This window comes from Mixophyes fleayi, chromosome 7 (assembly GCF_038048845.1).
Source record: "Mixophyes fleayi isolate aMixFle1 chromosome 7, aMixFle1.hap1, whole genome shotgun sequence".
Classification (NCBI taxonomy): Eukaryota; Metazoa; Chordata; class Amphibia; order Anura; family Limnodynastidae; genus Mixophyes; species Mixophyes fleayi.
Window position 1 is genome coordinate 74836863 of NC_134408.1, and position 17416 is coordinate 74854278.

Genomic DNA, 17416 nt, shown 5'->3' on the forward strand with positions numbered 1-17416 from the left:
ACTCACTGGCAGTGTCAGTGAGTGGAGGGGAGCAGAGAGGAGGCAAGTTAAGGTAAGAAAAGACGCACATTTTCAAAATCGGCGCCCCCACCCTGCACACTTACACACTATTTTGTAATTGTGCAGGGTGGGGGCGCCGATTTTGAAAATGTGCCTAGGGCGCCACGGACCCTAGCACCGGCCCTGTTTATAGCACATTTAAGGATTATAAAAGTAGATGTTTAGTAGAAACAGAACTGACAATGCTAACCTGTCTTCCTGTACTGCATTTCTAAATGTATTGCTACTTTTATATACAATGTCGGATTCCAGCATGAAGGGCCCACTGGGGGAATGCAATGGTAGAGCCTCATGAAAGAATATGTGGGTCACCGCTTAGCAGCAGAGCGCCACTGAACGGGCGCGGATAGTCACCAGTGGGTTCGTGGGCAGCCGGGTTCTGGGGGCTCCCTTGGCAACCAGAAGCTTTAGAGGTTTGATAGAGTAAAATTGATTTCATATGCATTTTTTTTTTAAAAGGAAAAGCAAATTGAATCTAGACTATAACAGAAATATAATACAAGACATACGATGCACAAAACAATGTATTATACATTCACAATAGTACATACAAAAGTCCCACCTCTTTAGGAAGGCTCTTTGTGCTCTGGCGTGGGGCTGCCTGGCCTCACCTCCCTCGGCTTATGACACATTGATGAAGAGTGTGTGTAAACTTATTTTCCTGGCACAATTTGGTGATTTTACTTTATAGGGACTGCTATAGGAAGCTGAAAATTGATGCTTGTTTTACAATATTTGTTGCTTACATTGCACTTAGATGAGGCTTAAGGATATCAATTAGCAATGCATAGGCTGAGGGTTAGTAAGTTTAGTAAAAATTTGCTAAAAGCACGATTAAGCTAATAAGACTGATGAAATTGGGTTGATTTTAACAGTCCCCCAAGAAATTTCTAATCACATAATTCACAATAATTACATGACAAAATTACATAATTAATAACATGATTGATGATATCACATATAATTTGACATCATACAGCATGCCCAGTGACATCAACGATTACATCAGCTATCACCTTGATCAAACAAGTGACACTAATAAAATATTGTTCAGCAAAGGATACCTATTGTGCACTTAGATTAGCATGCCATGAAGGTTAGTTACTAACATTAGTCATATGCTCTACCTGACACTGCAGAATCCCTTCCTGCATCTAATAACATAGTGCTTGTGCTGCATGAAGAATAATAAGGGGTGGGGTAATGAAGGGGGATGGTGGGAGGATGATGAATAACAGGGGTGGGAAGTGATGAAGGGGAGAGGTAGTGTTGAATAACAGGACTGTGGGGATGATGGAGATGAATGGTGGGGGGCAGGGTTTAATGAATTAATGCAAAGGTGGGGGAAAAGAATTACAGTGGAGAATGTTGGGGCTATAAGGGAGAATGAGATTCAGTAATTGTCTTCCATATTTTTTTTGCAAAGTGTTGCAGGGATTATAAAAGGTTGTTGTGGACTTTGGTGGTTAATGGGTATGTGCCTTCATGATTAAAATACCTGTTTTTTCTTCTAATTATCTTTATTAGAAGCATTATGTGAAAAAGCTTACATGAAACATATAAACACTATATGAACAAAAGTATTTGGCCACACCTGTTAATTATTGAATTGAGATGTTTCAATCAGACCCATTGCCAGAGGTGTATAAAATCAAGCACCTAGCCATGCAGTCTTCATTTGCAAACATTTGTGATACAAAATGAGTCGTTCTGAAGAGCTCAGTGACTTCAAGTGTGGTACTGTGACAGGATGCCATCTCTGCAATAAGATGGTTTGTGAGATTTCATCCCTGCTGGGTATTCCATGGTCAACTGTAAGTGATATTAGAAAGTGGAAGCATTTAGGAACAACAGCAACTCAGCCATGGAGCCAAAGACCACGTAAAATCACAGAGAGCGGGGTCAACAACTGCTAAGGCACATGGTGCATAAAAGTCACCAACACTCTGTTCCACAGCTGAAGAGTTCCGAACTTTCACTAATATTAATGTAAACACAAAAACTGTGTGGTGTGAGCTTAGTGAAATGGGTTTCCATGGTCAAGCAGTTGCATGCGAGCCTCACATCACCAAGACCAATGCCAAGCGTCAGATGGAATAGTGTAAAGCGACACTGGAGCAGTGAAGACATGTTCTGTGGAGTGATGAATAACGCTTCTCTGGCAGTCAGATGGGCAAGTCTGGGTTTGAATGCCAGAAGAACATTACTTGCCTGACTGCATTATGCCAACTGTGAAGTTTGGTGGAGGAGGGATAATGGTATGGGGCTGTTTATCAGGGTTTGGGCTAGGCCTCTTATCGCCAGTAAAGGACAATCTTAATATTTCAGCATACTAAGTCATTTTGGACAATGCTATGCTTCCAAAATTGTGGCAACAGTTTGGGGAAGGCCCTTTTGTATTTCAACATGACTGTGCCCCAGTGCACAAAGCAAGGACTATGAAGACATGCTTGATGTGGAAGAACTTGATTGGCCTGCACAGAGCACAGACCTCAACCCCATTGAACACCTTTGGGATGAACATCGGTGTCTGACCTCATAAATGCTTTACAGAATGAATGGTAACAAATTCCCACAGAAACACTCCGTCTTGTGGAAAGCCTTCCAAGAAGACTGGAAGCTGTTATCGCTGCAAAAGGGGGACCAACTCCATATTAAAGTATATGTATTTGAATACAATGTCATTACAGTTCCTGTTGGTGTAATGATCAAGCGTTCGAATACTTTCATCCATATACTGTATTAAATCATGAACATATTTGAACTTATAACACATTGTTATCCTTACTTGTCAAAAATATACAAAAAAACAAGTACGGATGTCACAGTTCGGTGCATACGATTATCAATAATCAATGTAATCTCTCTAAGAAACTCCAGTAGCAACACAATATAGCTTCCATTGTCTTGTCTCTCCCCAAACTTATGAGTATGGAGTGTGGCATCGTGAGTAAAATGCAGAAAAGAAGAGATGAACTTATAAATGTCTTAGGAGCAGGGGCCTTCTGCCACCATCCTAAGTAGTATGTTGTACACATTTATGTACCTTCATTCTAGTGGAGACTGGCAAAGTAGAAATATAGCTCTCTCAAATGTCAAACAATTGTTCTGTTTTGGATTCTTTATCCATGGATACCTCCATCCAGTCCATCTTGAATGAGTGAAATAATTTTTCCTTAAAAAGGGTCAAAGAGGGTGGTCTGGTATGTATCCATGCATGAAAGATAGTTTTGTGGACCACTGCACTAACTGTAAGTAGTAATTTCCTACTACCCTATGTAGTCCCTTGATTTCTTTTAAATACTCCTAGAACTGCCTACTCGGGGGTGAAAGGGAAATAATTAATAAAATTATCCATTGCATATCTTCTGATTTGCAACCAAAACCCTCTTATCAGGGAGCAGTTTCAAAAGCGGTGCAGGAGATCTCGGTCAGACAGTCCAATTATGAATTGACGATGAGGGGATAAATACATCCTATGGAAAACATTTAAAAAACTTTCGTTATAAGTGTTTGAGGGGATGAAATTACAAGAGGTTTCCAAAGTCCACAATAAATCAGCAATTGTCAAAAAGGGAAAGGTGGAGAGTAGATTGCTGCTTAATAATTGGTCCATAAAGTTACTCCAATCTAACTGTGAGAACACCCCTTATGTCTACACTCACATAACACTGGGCTTGCAAAAATGCAAGTGGATAAGCTTCAACGACTGGTTGTATTGCTGCAAGAAACGTGAATGTGTGTTTGTTTATTCTGTGTATCATTCTATTTTTGTGATACCTTGTAGTTTGCCTATACTGCCACTTTGGAGGTTCTTGGTGTACCTCTTGGTAAGTTAGCTCTCAATTTAAAAACACATATATGTATGACCCAAAAATAGGGACTCTTATTGATTAGAGTTAGGATCACCTTATTAGCAGAAGCAGGTGGCTTAGCATACATTTGCAAATGTGTGTAACTAAGAGTTCTGTATTTTTATGTACAAGTAAAAATAGTATCTTTGTTACCGGTTAACGGCGGTGTGCTGGGGTATTTTTCTCTGTATTTGCTCCTTTCAGGATAACTCCATCCTTTCAAACACCTACTGTTTTCAAATTCCAGGGTTTTGTGTTAATGGCATGTGCATAGATTTGAGCATTAATTCCTACTTTATGACAGAGTATATGCCCCTATTTTCTTGTGCTCCTCAACAATGGGTTATCCTTAATGTTCTGCGTGATCTCCTGGTCATACTGGTGCAAAGAGCTTACCAAGTCCATATCCTCCCTCCACTCCAAAAACATACTGGTAGGTTAATTGGCTGCTAATAAATTGACCCTAGTCTGTGTGTCTGTTTCTGTCTGTCTCTGTGTGTGTGTGTGTGTGTGTGTGTGTGTGTGTGTGTGTGTGTGTGTGTGTGTGTGTATGCTAGGGAATTTAGACTGTGAGCCACAATGGGGCAGGAACTGATGTGAGTGAGTTATCTGTACAGCGCTGCAGAATTAGTTGCACTATATAAATAAATGCTAATAATAATATCCTCAAGAAATTGAGGAATCAGCATATGTTTCACCGTCCTAAAGCCATATCACGAAGGTAATGCAACATAGGTGTCCAGTTGGTTTATACCTTTATAAGACCAAATCAGTTTCCTGAAATTACCATTTATGTATAAAATGTCTTGATTAGGAATTAATAATTGCAATGACTGCAGGAGATATAGTAGTCTGGGGTAGGAGAACATTTTAATTAGAGATGCTCAGGCTCGGTTCTCTGAAAACCGAACACACCCGAACTTAGCAGATCCGAGTACCAAGCCGATCCGGCTCAATACTTTCGCGTGTCCTCGGAATTGAAAATGAGGGAAAAAGTCATTGTTACGTCGTCGAAATACAAATAGGTCTGGCAAGCTTGGTCTTCTTCTATATCTGCAGTCTCATTGTACTGTGTTACATAGGTAAAACACAAAGAGGAGAGATCCATTGCTAATTGTCATTGCTTAAATAGAAATAATAGGTCTGGCAGGCTTGGTCTTCTGCAGTCACATTGTGCTGTGTTATCAAAATGGATTCACAGCAGTACACAGAAGACCAGGAGCACCAAGCAGCTGCTGATTTTTTTTATTTAGAAAAACGTGCAACAAAATACATAACACAACAATCTTACAATAACAAAACCCCTCCCATATCCCAATAAAATAGTCCATGCTCATAATAAATAAAGTCCATAAAAATAGAAACGTCCATAGGCCTTCATGGCTAACGTAAACTGGTTATATGCACCATAATAAATCACAACTTTAATGTTAAAGCAAACTTTTACTGTACAAAACTAAAAACAAGCATAGTGGAACTAAATAGGATGACTAGACATATTTCAGCCACCCACTAAGGGGGTTTCAAGCCACGCCAAAGCCTGGCCCAGCTTGCAGCATCCATCTATTGCCTCTCCATATCCCTTATCTTCCAAAACCTTGTGAAGAATATCTCCCACCAAGGGTTGTCACTAAACAACATGCATTCCAAGTGTAATACCTAACCACTAATGGAACTAAAAACAGAGTGACCAAATCAAAAGCCCTAAACCTCTTGAGCGCCCCGAAAGCCCACTCAGGGTAACTAAGCCCTGAAAGACTAGGGGTGCCCAAGACACACGAAACCCTATCATAAACCTCTATGTTAAAAGGACACCTCAACAAGAAATTATCCATTGTCTCCTCCTCCCCTGGACACTCCTCCTGTGGGCAGCCACGATAATCTACATTCCTTACCTTGAGGTTTCCTCTAACATAGTCTCCCATGGAAGGAGAGCCAGGCAATGTCCCTGAGCTTCAGTGGTATCCTCCGATCAGTGATCAGAGCTATACCATCTGAGCAGACACTGCCGGGCAGTCCTTCAGTGACAGAGGCTCCTATAAGTGAGACCGCAAGACTCTCCTCTCCAACTCCTTTCTAGAGGAGCTGTTGACCTCTCCCACCTCCAGTTGCCATTTCCTTGTCCCCTTCAAACCCAGTTTCACCTAGGCTGGCAGGAAGCCATGTGGAACTCGAAATCTCTTTACCGCTCATCCCTTAACCCAGGAATTGAGGAAGGGATGCACCCAGGGACGAAAGTCCTCTACCCATCGAGGGGGAGTCTCCAAGATGAGACTGTGCAGATGTAATTTAAGAAAGGTAAGCATAAAGAAAAGCACTGGGTTTACCAAACCCATGCCCCCCTCCCCCCTCGATCTGTAGGTCATGCTACAATTAACAAGGTTCAGCCTGTTCCCCCAAAGCATCTGGAAGAACACTGCATTCACCCTGGCCCATTAAGATTCTGGCAAAAGGCAACTATAGCTGACATACAAAAAGACTGGAATCAGGTAAGTCTTGATCAAGTCCACCCTTTCCCTAAGAGACAAATGCCATCCTTTCCAGTGTGCTACTTTAGTGGAAGCTGCTCCCAGCCTAATCTCCCAATTTCGCTAGGCATACTCACCAGGGCCAAATCGGATACCAAGAATTTTAATCTCCTCGCTTGCCTGGGGAAGGCTTGTCCGGAAGATCGAAATGCCGACCCTCCTCCCCCATCCAGAAAGCTTCACACTTATCATGATAGATTCTGGATCCTGAGGCCTCAGAATATGTACAGATATCAACCGTCACATCTTTCGCTTCATTCACATCAGAAATCACAATCGTGACATCATCTGCATAAGCCACCACTTTCAACGGCATCCCCGGGCTCAGTTGCACCCCTCTCACTGTGTCGCCTTCCACCCTCCTGATGAAGGGATTGATTGCAAGCATGCACAAGAGGGGGCTCAGGAGACATCCCTGTCTGACTCCCGAACTCACCGAGAAAGAAGGACCTACCCAACCATTCACAAGCGGGAAGCTCTCGGCTTCCTTGTAGATCACTCTAATCCAATTGAACACCCGCTCTGGGAGCCCATACCTGTCAAGTAGACACCAGAGGTACTCATGAATGACCCGATCAAAAGCCTTTGACTGGTCCAGTGTCAGCAAATACTTTCCCCACTTCTCAGCACGACATTGCTCAACGGCCTCCAGGACACCAAGGACAGCACTAAAGGTGCTACGACCCTTCACGGTGCAATGCTGAGAAGGAGAAAGTACCAACTCTGTAATCTGAATCAACCTGTTAAACAGGACTTTTGCCATAATCTTAATCTTGCGATCTGCATTAAGAAGGGCGATGGGGCGCCAGTTCTCAATCCTGGATTGGTCCGATCACTTTGACAATACTATAAGGGCAGATGTCCTCATGGAAGGAGGGATTAACCCTCGCCCAGGCACTCATTAAACACTTCCATAAGGCGAGGGGCCAAGATATTGACAAAGGTCTTATAAAATTCGGATGTCAGGCCATCCGATCCTGGGGACTTCTTCATAGACAGACTGTCTATGGCAGGGTTGACCTCATCTACCGTTATATTACCATCCAGGGTGTCAAGCGCAGCATGCAGGTTATTCACACCAGGAGTTTCCTTCAGAAATTGCAGCATCTTCCCTCTGTCAAGTGATTTCTCATCTGCAGCGCAGATTTCTTCAGGAAATGTGAGAAGGAAGATGAAACGCGTTGGTGACACACCTACTTCCGCTAACATGACAGGACTTCCGGTTTTTGCATTCCACTGTGGAACGCACGCCAGTCTCTCTGTCTGTACATTCCAGTATCAGTACACCGTATGAGCTCCATCGCTAGCCAACTATCTGCTTCCCATCCGAATTGCGGTCTCCGGATCTACACATCCCGATTCAGGTACCCTAGGTTCACTCACACCGTGATCTGGACTATTGTGAGTTTTCAGCTACTCTGGTTTATCCTCAGTATTCACCTACATTGTGGAAAACATTTCTACGAATATCTGGACTGTAGTCTTTTAGTTTATAATCCAATCCATGGATCTATACCCGCTGGTGTAGGATTTATTTTATGTGACTTTTTATTTGGACATTTGTTTATCTGGACGCCTGTTTTATTAATCCCTATGCACAAATCCCTGGTGTCATTTGTATTGTTTATTAACTGCTTGTGTGATTAATATTAATTTTTATATAAAATTTTTGATGATTTACTGTTTGCTCCTTTATGCCATATCATACTTCCACTTGCATTTGATTGTTTTCCATAAGCGGTATTGAGCGCAATACATTTACTTTATACCATTTACTTTAACTTGTTTGACATTTGATCCCATTATAACCCCTTATACATTGCCTTGCACTGTTCATGTAATATTACAATTACATATATGCCAAGCATTTAGTAATCTTTAGGTGACTGAGCGCAATACATTGTGCGTATATTGGTTGCTTTACAGGGAGGGATTCCTGAGTACTGCTGCTCTTGCCGAATTTGGGGTTAAGCGCAGTTCCTTTCTATTTTCTTTGAATTATTGCAGATGGAAGATGCAGAGTACGCCCCTCACTCTGTTGCAGCCGTACAGTCATGGACCAGGACCCACCCCAGACATGGTGTTCTGGATCTGGCACCTTACTTAAGGTTGAAAGTAGGTCTGCGTAACGTTTAACCCAAAAGGACAGATTTGTCACTGACAAAGACTCGTTACGGACTAATATTGTAATCCTAACCTGCTCTTGTCTAGTAACTGCGTAAGCCCTATATCTTAGCCAGGGACTCTACCCTTTGACAGAACCCCATATATTCCAGAATTCCTGAAGACCCCCATAGGTGGAAAAACTAATGTCATACTCAGGGGAGCCTACAGGGTGCAAGCTAGTGATCTTTGTGCAAGCAAACAGATCACTAGCTACAAAGCCCAGTGTAAAAAATTGATTAAGAAAATCAGGCCTAGAGGGAGCGGGTGTCTCTTTACTTATCCATTTTAATTGTACAACATTTTGCCATTTTGGTGGCACTCCTCCTAACACAGGCTGTGGAGTCATCACCCGCTTCCCTGTTAAAAAACCCAGCATATGACACAAGTGCTGGACTACCCACAGCACCTGAAGTCCCAGGTTGAGGCTCTAAAGAAGTAACTGGAGGATCAGGGATCTCCCCAACCCCACCCCTAGGCATAGCAGGAGCCAAAACAGATTAAGCCACACTAATTGCAATATCTTTTACACACGGAGCTCCACTGGGTAATTTTTCAATACTAACAGGCCCAAAGACTGAATGCACAGACACAGTACCAGCACTAGGTGAACTAGCAAATGCAGGTCTCTCACCACTTATCTCAGTGTCCAAAGCACTTGGTGCCTCAGTCTCTGAACTCAGTTTATTTACACCTGTGGTAATGCTGGCTGCTGCAGACATTAGTTCTCCAAGAGACTCACTCATTGCAAGATCAACCTGAGCCTCCTCCTGCTGCACAACACAGTTGGCTGCTGACACAGATGCGACAGAGTCCACTACAGACTGCGCCATACTTCTGGTCGCACCAAAGCCGCCATCTTGGGTTTTGAATTTTACCACCGGACCACCAGGGAGAGGCGTGATCCCTGACTGAGGTACAACAGGGCCAACTATAGACCCTACAGTGCGCCCAGCTGCCGCTGACAAACCACCATCTTGGACGTCAGGTGACTCTTTTACTTTAGACACTGTAAGGCCCACTACAGACCCGACCACACTCTGCGATGTCACGCCTTCTTCCAATGCCCTTATGGATGAATAAAGAGCATTTTCTCCTTCCATATTTTTCATCTCTGCCACAGGGACTGAGGCAGATTGTAAGGTTGTATTTACAGAGACAGAATCCACACATTTTACAGCTTCACATGCAGGACCAACAGTCAGCTGTATCATACCTTGGGACGGATCAGTGGTAAAAGAATCAGCATATGTTAATAGCTGACTACTTTCCCTCGGATTGCTGGCATGTTGCTGGTAACATGCCATTCTCTTATGCAACTCCTCCAGGTGAGATTCTTTATACTTTAGGTTATCTGCCAATTCATCAATAGCCCTCTGCATTTCCACTCTATCACAGGTAAACAACTTATTTTTCTTTAGCTTATTTTTAGCAATTCTCTGTTGCAATCTAGCAACTGAGGTCTCTGCCCTTTGCACTTCTTCCTGCAGATCCTCTATTTCCACTCTGTCTCCCCAGGACAGATACTTTCTGGAGTCAGGCACTGACCAGGCATCCTCCAAGGCTTCAGCCTCCTGACCACCCTGACTGGATGAAATAGGCACTTCCACCCCAGGACACAGCCCACCCCCTGAACCACTCTCTCCCTTTAATGTGGTAAGTTGAAAACAGGGGGTTACCTTTGCTGCAGGTTTCTTTTCTTCCACAGGCTGCACCGAGCCAGGAGCTTTAACTTCAGCTTTATCCTGATCACGATCTGTTGTTTTGTCACCCGGAGATGTTCAAACCGGGGCCTTTTCTGCATTTTCACCAGCAGTAGCACCACTCATCATGGGAAGCTTATTATCAGGGAACCTGGATGAATCTAGGCCTAGGCCCGGACCAGGCTCGGTAGGCAGGGGACTCTTCAGGAATGCTTCCACAGGAGGCTCCATCAAGGCTGGGTTAGGCAAAAAAACTCTACCCTGCAGGCTTCTGGAAGTCAGAGCTGAAACAAACACCTCCTAATCTTTTTATTGAAAAAGTATTGCAACAAGATACATACAAACTGAAACAAGTTGTGGCACTTATGTAAAAATTCAAAACATAGGATACTACATTTAGGGGTAGAATGCCCCACACACGAGAGTCCCAATTTAAAATGTCCATAGCAAGAACAACATAAAATATTAAGTGCCCACAACCAAATATACAATCAAAATACAATCAACTATACAATCATAACATAACTATATACACTGCAAGCAAAGAGAAACTGATCCAAGCTTTTAGACATATGCAACCACACATAAAATAAAGATGGTCACTCAAAAATGTATGGGGGGTGCAGGACAGAAAAGCCATAGATGAAGAGCCCCCAGACTTCGAACCCTTACGGAGGTCTCAGACCCCGCCACAGTCTGACCCAGCTTGTATTGTCCATCCGGGACCTCCCCATACCCCTGAGTTTCCACACCCCGTGAAGAATGTCACCCGCCACCACATCGTATAAGCCCTGAAATGCAGGGAATGCCCAAGGCACCAGAAACCCTCTTGTAAACATTGAAGGGACATTTGAGCAAAAAATGGTCCATCGTCTCCACCACCCCAGACACTCCTCCCATGGGCAACCACGATCATCGGCATCTCTGTACTTCAAATTTCCCCTCACGTAGAGTCTCCCATGAAAAGAGAGCCAGGCAATGTCTAAATATTTTGGGGGGACCCTCCGGGAATTAACCAGAGCCAGCCCTCCGAACACACAGTACCTGGGCAGTCCTTCAGTGACAGCTGTTCGAGAAGTGGGAGCACAAAAAACTCCTCTCCAACTCCTTCCTAGAGAAGCCTTTGGCTTCCCCCACCTGCAAGCCCCAATGCTTACTCACTGTTACGAGCCGCTGCGGCTCGCTTCCTGGTTCCTCTAGCGTCCCGGCCGTCACCTTGACGACCAGGACGTCACTTCCGCCCAGCACCCGACCGTTGCTAAGGCAACGGCCAGACGCTCCTTCAGCGCGGCGTCCCAGCGGTATAGAGAGCCGGGCGCGCACGCCCATTTTGTAAATTATGATTGAATTCAGCCTGTGGGCTGAATTAGCAGGCATTAGCCTGCAAGTGGGTATACTTCAGGGGCAAACACTGATTGGTCCCTCTGTGTATTTATGGCAGTGAGGTCTGCAGCCTCACTGCCGGTTATAGCGTTCTGTCCTCAGTCCTGCTGCCTGCTTGTGCTATCTGTTTTGGTTCCTGCTACCTTGGATTTGACTACCCGTGTTTTGACCCCTGCTTGTTATTGGACCTGTGACCCTTCTCTTCTGACCTCGACCTTTTGCCTGGACTTCGGATTTTGCTTCTCTGCCTGTGTGTTTGACCCTTCGCTTGTCTTTGGATATTGCATCTGTGCCTGTGACCCTTTGACCTAGGATTCTACTTAACTACAGTCCGCCAATCACTCCACTTCTGGGAACTCCTTTAAGTCAGTATACATCACTCGACCCTCGGTCGGCCCGCAGCCCAGTCTGTCCCCACCACTAGGGGCTCCAGCGAACACCTGGCCTACAGAGTAGTTCCCAAGTGTCATTGTACTGACTTGGGAGTTCCTAACATTATAACCGGCCAAGGAAGATTGGTAACATACGGCCATGGACGGAGAGGAGTCGAATCTGTCCCCAGCCCAGATTCTGGCCAACCAGATAAGGCGATTTCCCAAGTGGTGCAGAATTTATCCCAGCGCCTGGCAGTCCAAGAAGGGGCTTCTAGAGACCGGCAGCTCCAGCAAGTTCCCGCTGGTGACACACTGGAGCCTAAGATGAATTTGCCTGACCGATTCTCTGGAAGCAGGCCAGCCTTCCGTAATTTCAAAGAGAGCTGCAAGTTGTACTTTCGTCTGAAACCACGTTCCTCTGGTTCCGAACAATAGAGGGTAGGGATCATCATCTCTTTACTCCAGGGCGACCCTCAGTCTTGGGCCTTCCCCTTGCCTTCCACAAGTCCAGCCTTGCAGTCAGTGGATGCCTTTTTCCAAGCTCTGGGGCTATTGTATGATGACCCGGATAGGATAGCCTCAGCTGAGTCTCATCTCCGTACGCTGAGGCAAGGACCTCGCTCAACGGAAGAGTATTGTGCGGAATTTCGACGATGGTCCACTGATAGTGCCTGGAATGATCCAGCATTGCGAAGTCAATTTCGCTTAGGACTCACCGAGCAGATTAAGGATTCTTTGGTCCAGTATACGATATCCGACACGCTGGAGAACTTGATGCAACTTGTTATAAAAATTGATCGTCGGATCAGAGAGAGGAAGGCTGAACGGGAGTCCTCTGCTCCTATGGACGTTTTCGCTAACCTTGATAACACTTTGCCCGATTCCTCTGAACCCATGCAGTTGGGCGCTTATCGTTTGCCTCCGGAGGAACTCTCCAGAAGACGCTCACTAGGCTTGTGTATGTATTGTGGTCAACCAGGCCACTTAGTTTGTTCATGTCCCAGCAAGCCGGCCAAAGCCTAAGTGCAGGTGAAGAGGTGCGCTTGGGTCTTCAGATTACCTCTTCAGACAATTCTTTATTAGTCCCTGGACGTCTAACTTTCCGTGAGAGATCCATGGACCTGAAAGCTTTTCTTGACAGTGGTGCGGCTGGTACTTTTCTGGATATACATTTGGCTCAGACGCTTGATATTCCACATATCAGGTTAGGATCAAGCATCACCACATGTGGTTTGGATGGTAACCCCTTCCTGGGGGAAGGGTTCTCGCTAGGACTCCAATGGTTCGGTTGTCTGTAGGAGTCCTCCATACGGAGGAGCTCTCCTATCTTATCACTTGTCCCTCTGCTCCTTTGATATTGGGGTATCCCTGGCTTCGAAGTCATAACCCCCTTATTGATTGGAAAACAGGGGAGATTGTCCGTTGGAGTCCCGGGTGCTCTACGTCCTGCTTGACCCTGCCTCTTAGAGTTATACAGCCTAGTCCAAAATTGTGGCCGGTATCCTACCAGGACTTCAGTGATGTCTTTTGCAAGAAGAAAGCTGATTCACTTCCACCACACCGGGAATACGACTGCGCAATTGAATTGGTACCCGGTTCTAAGTTGCCCAAAGGGCGTTTATATTCACTATCCCTTCCTGAAACACAGGCCATGGAATTATACGTAAAAGAAAACCTGAAGAAAGGGTTCATCCGCCCTTCTAAGTCTCCGGTAGGCGCAGGTTGTTTTTTCGTTTCCAAAACAGATGGCAGCCTGAGGCCTTGCATCGATTTCCGTCGACTGAATAGAATCACGATTAAGAACATGTATCCTTTACCCTTGATCTCTGTCCTGTTCGATCAACTGAAAACAGCTACTGTATTCTCTAAGATTGACCTCCGAGGGGCCTACAATCTTATCCGAATCAAGAAGGGGGATGAGTGGAAGACTGCCTTTAATACACACTCGGGACATTACGAATATCTCGTGTTGAAGTCGTATAATTGGATGAACGAAAGTATATTGGTTTAATATTGGTTTGCCGTGCGTATTGCGAAGCGTACGCCACGTGTTACGTGGCGTGGTGCATTCGCACGGTACAATACGCGCGCACACACTCGCATTACAACAGTTAGCTATTTATATAATTTCATATTGGTTCTGTTACACTGTAATTCAGGAGCAGATAGTATTCGGTTTATTATTAGTGTCTATATATATATATATATATATATATATGTATATAGTGATTATATGTACATTGTAGTGTTATTAAAGGTTTAGGTAATAGGAAAGGTGTCATGCCTGATATCATATTGAAGCCCTAATTATCAGCAGCTGTCCGGTGCAGTCGGCGAAGAGATCGCACATTGCATACTTTAGTTATTAATATTAGAGAGTAAACCTTTGTATGATACTGGCTATGAAAAGGAGCAGACCCCCTGGAGAGAAGACCCCCACCTTTGGATTCCTTAGATTGAATCAACCTATTACCTGTCTGGCCTGGACCCACCCAACGTCTGGACCTATAGAAACAATCTACGTCATCTCTATTGTTCACAATGAAACACTGACTGTATATATATTAGCTGCATCTCACTGGGGCCCCAGTCAACTCTGACACAATATTCTATACAGAATATTGTCCATCGGGTCCGGTGGTCGCGCAGCGTGCGCAAGCGATTGCATTTGGTATGTACTTATCTTTTGGTATTGGCTGTGCTGTACTGTACTTTATCATAATATAATAATGTATTGAATTGTTGATTATTTATATCTGCTAAAATAAATTACTTTGTGCTTTGGACACACATTCAATTGATTGGGCAATGCTTATTTTAAAACAATAGAATTACTTTAATAATTTGGGGGCTCGTGAGTTAGGAATTACGTTACCGGCAGGTATGCAACGCTTACGATATTCGGTTCCTCAACAAAGGGTGGATGGACGGACGCGTCGTATAAAGCAGGAAAGAACGTAATACGTCTAATACCTGTGGTTCACTGTGTGTTGCGAAACCGAATGTCCGTTGTTGCATAGACTGAAGGAACGCTAATTAGAATCTAGGGACAAGAAAGAAAAATGTTTCTTTTTATTGTCGTTTTATGTTTTAAAAGTGTATTGCATTGCTGTGCGTATGTGTAGTTCCTGCTGTGCGTACGCGAACTTCCGGTAGATTTGCCACGTGGTTGAACAATAGTTTTGATAGTTGTTATATGCATACTGTAAGCACTTGGTAAAGTCTCTGAAAAGATCGTGCCATTGTTTGGGAAAGTTATTTTCTGTACAGAAAACAAAGGTTATGTGTGTGTATGTGAATGAATATATAAAGGCAAAAATATACTGGTAACTATAGGCAACTATAGGTTTTTACACGTGTGCCTAATACTAATCACGATGTTCACAGATAACTAGTATCTCTGAGCAGTGCGGTTGGACCGCATGGCAGGGCCTTGATTAAGTATTGGGAGGGCAGTGTGGAACTGTTGAAAATTGATAGCGCTTTAGTTCAGGTGTGTCTGACGGGGCATGTTAAAAAAAGGTGACCTGACAACAAAGGTTCTGTTCTAGGGCTGAGCAGGATATAAAGAAACCTTTGTGTGAGTGGTGTTCTGTTCTAACAAAGAGCAGGTGATAAAGAGACACCACAGAGTATACTTGGCAGGTATACTCAAAGCGAAAATAACAGGTTTTCGCGGCATTCCCAAATATTAATCGCAAAGCTTACCGATAGTTAGTATCCGTAGGCGGTGCGATTGGACCGCATGGTTGATTTAGTGCAGCCGTGATTGCGACTTGGGAGATGTGGGAGGAAATACGCTGCAACCACTGATATTCTTGATTGATATCGGGTGCTGACAGTGGTAAAGTACTCAAACTAGGAAGGGCATTGATATCTTTAAGGGGACGTGCCTGTTGAAAACGTCCAGGAATAAAAAAAAAATCTCTAGTAAGTTCTGTTTCAAAAGAGAACAGGTAAAAGTCTTTTTGTGTAGCGTTGAGAAATAGGTTGTTTTCACAATGGATATGAAGCAAACGCTAGAGATAGTTCATGTTGTGCTGCCTAATGAATGGCCGGTTGGTTCGGCAAAATATGTTATGTATAATAAATACGGTGCGTATGCTACGGCATATTGCGACAAATGGGTCAAGATGACCCGGGAGTGTGTGAAACCTTTCCCAAACATAGGTACTCTTGACTCAGAGGTGTTAAATAATGTTAGAGATAAAGTGCGGTTGATTAAATCAACAAAAACGAGAATTGAACATGATGACTGTTTAAAATTGTGGCAAAGGGAAGGTAACACGTGGCAGAGCAGCGAACGCACAGCGGAAGGGAGTGTAAGGAAAAACACATGTTCAGCGGAAGTAAGCGTACCGGAAACAAGCATTCCGGAAGTGTGCGTTGCAAAGCGTGGCGAACTGAGCGCAAACACGCCCCCGATAAATTCGGTTGGGGCGGGAAGTACAGCCAATACCAAAAATGTAAAAATGGTAACTAGTAACTTGTATGGTGTTTTAAGTAATGTTAAAAGTAATGTTTCAGGACAAAGAAGAGGAACGGTCCCACCAGCAGGGGCAGCTGCTGAAAGTGGTGAGAATAATGAAAAGGTTAACACAGGGGGAGACATTCATTGTACTGCAACAGCAATTCCAACAACTAGGTCAGAACAGAGTGATTTAGTAGGCTTATATCCTATCCGCAGAACAGCAGTTCCCAATGGGAAAGTGGACAGAGATGGTGTAGTTCCCATGAAACAGGTAGCAGTGTATTCTCCATGGACTAAGACGGAACTATTTACAATAATGTCTGATTTCCCTGATCCTAGAAAAGATTTGGCCAAGTGTCAGAAATTTATTAGACATTTAGGTAATGCACATGAACCTACTAATAAAGATTGGCGAGTGCTGTTTAGAGCTTGTCTTCCTCTCGATACTGATATACAGAAGTTCATTGAGGGTTGTAGCTTGGAGAAGGATAAACCCTTAACTGAGGATAACAATCAGCATAATATTAGATGTATAATCAAAGAGTTGGCCGTATATTTTCCAGTGACTGTGGAATGGGGCAAAATATACAACATCAAACAAAAAGGTAATGAGAATACAACTGATTATTTTTCAAGGGCGCTAGCGAGCATTATTAAGTACACAGGAATATGGGATATAATGGTAAATCCACATTACAGGGAGGTAACTGTTGCAGTACTAATGGACGGCCTCCGGGAGGATCTAAGGACCTGGATACAAACCTCTTTTCCTAATTGGAGAGGTCTCACGGTAACTGATATTAGAGAGCATGCTATAGAACATGATAAAAATATATGTAAAAAGGAAAAAGCACAGAGTGATAGGTTAATGATGTTGAGT

The 17416-nt window shown here is 43.9% G+C and overlaps 1 protein-coding gene across 1 annotated transcript in view; it reads right to left on the bottom strand.

The window, feature by feature from the left end:
- Nucleotides 1-17416, bottom strand: part of SLC29A4 (solute carrier family 29 member 4) — a 613917-nt gene that overhangs the window by 215421 nt on the left and 381080 nt on the right. The gene's annotated exons all lie outside the window — the stretch shown is intronic.